Source organism: Gopherus flavomarginatus, unplaced genomic scaffold (genome assembly GCF_025201925.1).
Source record: "Gopherus flavomarginatus isolate rGopFla2 unplaced genomic scaffold, rGopFla2.mat.asm mat_scaffold_867_arrow_ctg1, whole genome shotgun sequence".
Classification (NCBI taxonomy): Eukaryota; Metazoa; Chordata; order Testudines; family Testudinidae; genus Gopherus; species Gopherus flavomarginatus.
In genome coordinates this window covers 27,638-33,174 of record NW_026115169.1, presented here as the reverse complement: position 1 = coordinate 33,174, position 5,537 = coordinate 27,638, and positions in this window count along the sequence as shown.

The following is a 5,537-nucleotide window of genomic DNA, read 5'->3' as shown; positions in this document are numbered from 1 at the left end:
CTCAGGGGTTGGGCCCCTGGAGCTGCTGTTTGGGCCCCAGGGGTTAGTGCCCTGGAGCTATAGTTCGGGCCCCCAGGGGTTGGGCCCCTGGAGCTGGTGTTGGGGCCCCAAGGGGTTGGGCCCCTGGAGTTGGTGTTGGGGCCCCCACGGTTTGGGCCCCTGGAGCTGGTGTTGGGGCCCCCAGGGTTTGGGCCCCTGGAGGTGGTGTTGGGGCCCCCAGGGGTTGGGCCCCTGGAGTTCGTGTTGGGGCGCCCACGGTTTGGGACGCTGGAGTTGGTGTTGGGGCCCCCAGGGGTTGGGCCCCTGGAGCTGGTGTTGGGGCCCCAGGGGTTGGGCCCCTGGAGGTATGGTTCGGGCCCCCAGGGGTTGGGCCCCTGGAGTTGGTGTTGGGGCGCCCACGGTTTGGGCCCGTGGAGCTGGTGTTGGGCCCCCAGGGTTTGGGACGCTGGAGTTGGTGTTGGGGCCCCCAGGGTTTTGGGCCCCTGGAGCTGGTGTTGGGGCCCCCAGGGGTTGGGCCTCTGGAGGTATGGTTCGGGCCCCCAGGTTTTGAGCCCCTGGAGTTGGTTTTGGGGCCCCTAGGGTTTGGGCCCCTGGAGCTGGTGTTGGGGCCCCCAGGGTTTGGGCCCCTGGAGCTATGATTCGGGCCCCCAGGGGTTGGGCCCCTGGAGCTGGTGTTGGGGCCCCCAGGGTTTGGGCCCCCTAGAGCTGATGTTGGGGCCCCCAGGGGTTGGGCCCCTGGAGCTATGGTTCGGTCTCCCAGGGTTTGGGCCCCTGGAGCTGGTGTTGGGGTCCCCAGGGGTTGGGCCCCTGGAGCTATGGTTCGGTCTCCCAGGGTTTGGGCCCCTGGAGCTGGTGTTGGGGCCCCCAGAGTTTGGGTCCCTGGAGTTGGTGTTGGGGCCCCCAGGGTTTGGGGCTCTGCAGCTGGTATTGGGGCCCCCAGGGGTTGGGCCCCTGGAGCTATGGTTCGGGCCCCCAGGGGTTGGGCCCCTGGAGCTGGTGTTGGGGCCCCCAGGGGTTGGGCCCCTGGAGTTGGTGTTGGGGCCCCCAGGGGTTGGGCCCCTGGAGCTATGGTTCGGGCTTCCCAGGGTTTGGTCCCCTGGAGTTGGTGTTGGGGCCCCCCAGGGTTTGGGCCCCTGGAGCTGGTGTTGGGGCCCCCAGGGGTTGGGCCCCTGGAGCTCTGGTTCGGGCCCCCAGGGGTTGGGCCCGTGGAGTTGGTGTTGGGGCCCCCAGGGTTTGGGCCCCTGGAGCTGGTGTTGGGGCCCCCAGGGTTTGGGCCCCTGGAGCTGGTGTTGGGGTCCCCAGGGGTTGGGCCCTTAGAGCTGATGTTGGGGCCCCCAGGGTTTGGGCCCCTGGAGCTGGTGTTTGGGCCCCCAGGGTTTGGGCCCCTGGAGCTGCTGTTGGGGTCCCCAGGGGTTGGGCCCCTGGAGCTATGGTTCCGGGCTACCAGCAGTTGGGCCCTTGGAGCTGGTGTTGGGGCCCCCAGGGTTGGGCCCCTGGAGCTGGTGTTGGGGCCCCCAGGGGTTGGGCCCCTGGAGCTATGGTGTTGGGGCCCCCAGGGGTTGGGCCCCTGGAGCTATGGTTGGGGCCCCCAGGGGTTGGGCCCCTGGAGCTGGTGTTGGGGCCCCCAGGGTTTGGGCCCCTGGAGTTGGTTTTGGGCCCCCAGGGTTTGGGCCCCTGGAGCTGGTGTTGGGGCCCCCAGGGGTTGGGCCCCTGGAGCTATGGTTCGGGCCCCCAGGGGTTGGGCCCCTGGAGTTGGTGTTGGGGCCCCAGGGTTTGGGCCCCTGGAGCTGGTGTTGGGGCCCCCAGGGTTTGGGCCCCTGGAGCTTGTGTTGGGGCCCCAGGGGTTGGGCCCCTGGAGCTGGTGTTGGGGCCCCCAGGGTTTGGGCCCCTGGAGCTGGTGTTCGGGCCCCCAGGGTTTGGGCCCCTGGAGTTGGTGTTGGGGCCCCCAGGGTTTGGGCCCCTGGAGCTGGTGTTGGGGCCCCCAGGGTTGGGCCCCTGGAGCTATGGTTCGGGCCCCCAGGGTTGGGCCCCTGGAGCTGGTGTTGGGCCCCCAGGGTTTGGGCCCCTGGAGCTGGTGTTGGGGCCCCCAGGGGTTGGGCCCCTGGAGCTATGGTTTGGGCCCCCAGGGGTTGGGCCCCTGGAGCTGGTGTTGGGGCCCCCAGGGTTTGGGCCCCTGGAGCTGGTGTTGGGGCCCCCAGGGGTTGGGCCCCTGGAGCTATGGTTCGGGCCCCCAGGGGTTGGGCCCCTGGAGCTGGTGTTGGGGCCCCCAGGGGTTGGGCCCCTGGAGCTGGTGTTGGGGCCCCCAGGGGTTGGGCCCCTGGAGCTGGTGTTGGGGCCCCCAGGGGTTGGGCCCCTGGAGCTATGGTTCGGGCCCCCAGGGGTTGGGCCCCTGGAGCTGGTGTTGGGGCCCCAGGGGTTGGGCCCCTGGAGCTATGGTTCGGGCCCCCAGGGGTTGGGCCCCTGGAGTTGGTGTTGGGGCCCCCAGGGTTTGGGCCCCTGGAGCTGGTGTTGGGGCCCCCAGGGGTTGGGCCCCTGGAGCTATGGTTTGGGGCCCCCAGGGTTTGGGCCCCTGGAGCTGGTGTTGGGGCCCCCAGGGGTTGGGCCCCTGGAGCTATGGTTCGGGCCCCCGGGGTTGGGCCCCTGGAGCTGGTGTTGGGGCCCCAGGGGTTGGGCCCCTGGAGCTGGTGTTTGGGCCCCAGGGGTTGGGCCCCTGGAGCTATGGTTCGGGCCCCCAGGTGTTGGGCCCCTGGAGCTGGTGTTGGGGCCCCCAGGGTTGGGCCCCTGGAGCTGGTGTTGGGGCCCCAGGGGTTGGGCCCCTGGAGCTGGTGTTTGGGCCCCAGGGGTTGGGCCCCTGGAGCTATGGTTCGGGCCCCCAAGGTTTTGGGCCCCTGGAGTTGGTGTTGGGGCCCAGGGGTTTGGGCCCCTGGAGCTGGTGTTGGGGCCCCCAGGGTTTGGGCCCCTGGAGCTGGTGTTGGGGCCCCCAGGGTTTGGGCCCCTGGAGCTGGTGTTGGGGCCCCCAGGGGTTGGGCCCCTGGAGCTATGGTTCGGGCCCCCAGGGGTTGGGCCCCTGGAGTTGGTGTTGGGGCCCCCAGGGTTTGGGCCCCTGGAGCTGGTGTTGGGGCCCCCAGGGTTTGGGCCCCTGGAGCTATGTTTCGGGCCCCCAGGGGTTGGGCCCCTGGAGCTGGTGTTGGGGCCCCCAGGGTTTGGGCCCCTGGAGCTGGTGTTGGGGCCCCCAGGGGTTGGGCCCCTGGAGCTATGGTTCGGGCCCCCAGGGTTTGGGCCCCTGGAGCTGGTGTTGGGGCCCCCAGGGGTTGGGCCCCTGGAGCTATGGTTCGGGCCCCCAGGGTTTGGGCCCCTGGAGGTGGTGTTGGGGCCCCCAGGGTTTGGGCCCCTGGAGCTGGTGTTGGGGCCCCCAGGGGTTGGGCCCCTGGAGCTATGGTTCGGGCCCCCAGGGGTTGGGCCCCTGGAGTTGGTGTTGGGGCCCCCAGGGTTTGGGCCCCTGGAGCTGGTGTTGGGGCCCCAAGGGGTTGGGCCCCTGGAGCTTGGTTTCGGGCGTCCAGGGGTTAGGACCCTGGAGCTGGTGTTGGGGCCCCCAGGGGTTGGGCCCCTGGAGTTCGTGTTGGGGCCCCCAGGGGTTGGCCCCTGGAGCTATGGTTCGGCCCCCAGGGGTTGGGCCCCTGGAGCTGGTGTTGGGGCCCCCAGGGGTTGGGCCCCTGGAGCTGGTGTTGGGGGCCCCAGGGTTTGGGGCCCCTGGAGCTATTGTTCGGGCCCCCAGGGGTTGGGCCCCTGGACCTATGGCTCGAGCCCCCAGGGGTTGGGCCCCTGGAGCTATGGGTTCGGGTCAGCCAGGGTTTGGGCCCCCTGGAGCTGGGTTGGGGCCACCCAGGGGTTGGGCCCCTGGAGCTATGGTTCGGGCCCCCAGGGGGTTGGGACCCTGGAGCTGGTGTTGGGGCTCCCAGGAGTTGGGCCTCCCTGGAGTTGTGTTGGGGCCCCCAGGGTTGGGGCCCCTGGAGCTGGTGTTGGGGCCCCCAGGGGTTGGGCCCCTGGAGCTATGGTTCGGGCCCCCAGGGGTTGGCCCCTGGAGCTGGTGTTGGGGGCCCCCAGGGGTTGGGCCCCTGGAGTTGTGTTGGGGGCCCCCAGGGGTTGGGCCCCTGGAGCTATGGTTCAGGCCCCCAGGGGTTGGGCCCCTGGAGTTGGTGTTGGGCCCTCAGGGGTTGGGGCCCCTGGAGCTGCTGTTGGGCCCCAGGGGTTAGTGGCCCTGGAGCTATAGTTCGGGGCCCCCAGGGGTTGGCCCCTGGAGCTATGGTGTTGGGGCCCCAGGGGTTGGGCCCCTGGAGTTGTGTTGGGGGCCCCCACGGTTTGGGCCCTGGAGCTGGTGGTTGGGGCCCCCAGGGTTTGGGCCCCTGGAGCTAGGTGTTCGGGGCCCCCAGGGTTGGGCCCCTGGAGTTCGGTGTTGGGGCGCCCACAGGGTTGGGACGCTGGAGCTGGTGTTGGGGCCCCCAGGGGTTGGGCCCCTGGAGCTGGTGTTGGGCCCCCAGGGGTTGGGCCCCTGGAGGTATGGTTCGGGCCCCAGGGGTTGGGCCCCTGGAGTTGGTGTTGGGGCCCCCAGTGGTTGGGCCCGTGGAGCTGGTGTTGGGCCCCCAGGGTTTGGGACGCTGGAGTTGGTGTTGGGGCCCCCACGTTTTGGGCCCCTGGAGCTGGTGTTGGGGCCCCCAGGGGTTGGGCCTCTGGAGCGTATGGTTCGGGGCCCCAGGGGTTGGAGCCCCTGGAGTTGGTTGTTGGGGCCCGAGGGGTTTGGGCCCCTGGAGCTGGTGTTGGGGCCCCCAGGGTTTGGGCCCCTGGAGCTATGGTTCGGGCCCCCAGGGGTTGGGCCCCTGGAGCTGGTGTTAGGGGCCCCCAGGGTTTGGGCCCCTAGAGCTGGTGTTGGGGCCCCCAGGGGTTGGGCCCCTGGAGCTATGGTTCGGTCCTCCAGGGTTTGGGCTCCTGGAGCTGGTGTTGGGGTCCCCAGGGGTTGGGCCTCTGGAGCTATGGTGTTGGGGCTCCCAGGGTTTGGGGCCCCTGGAGCTGGTGTTGGGGCCCCCAGAGGTTTGGGCCCCTGGAGCTTGGTGTTGGGGCCCCCAGGGTTTGGGCTCTGCAGTCTGGTATTGGGGGCCCCCAGGGGTTGGGCCCCTGGAGCTATGGTTCGGGCCCCCAGGGGTTGGGCCCCTGAGCTGGTGTTGGGGCCCCCAGGGGTTGGGCCCCTGGAGCTTGTGTTCGGGGCCCCCAGGGGTTGGGCCCCTGGAGCTATGGTTCGGGCTCCCAGGGGATTTGGTCCCCTGGAGTTGGTGTTGGGGCCCCCAGGGTTTGGGCCCCTGGAGCTGGTGTTGGGGCCCCCAGGGGGTTGGGCCCCTGGAGCTCTGTTTCGGGCCCCCAGGGGTTTGGGCCCGTGGAGTTGGTGTTGGGGGCCCCCAGGGTTTGGGCCCCTGGAGCTGGTGTTGGGGCCCCCAAGGGGTTTGGGGCCCCTGGAGCTGGTGTTGAGATCCCCAGGGGTTGGGCCC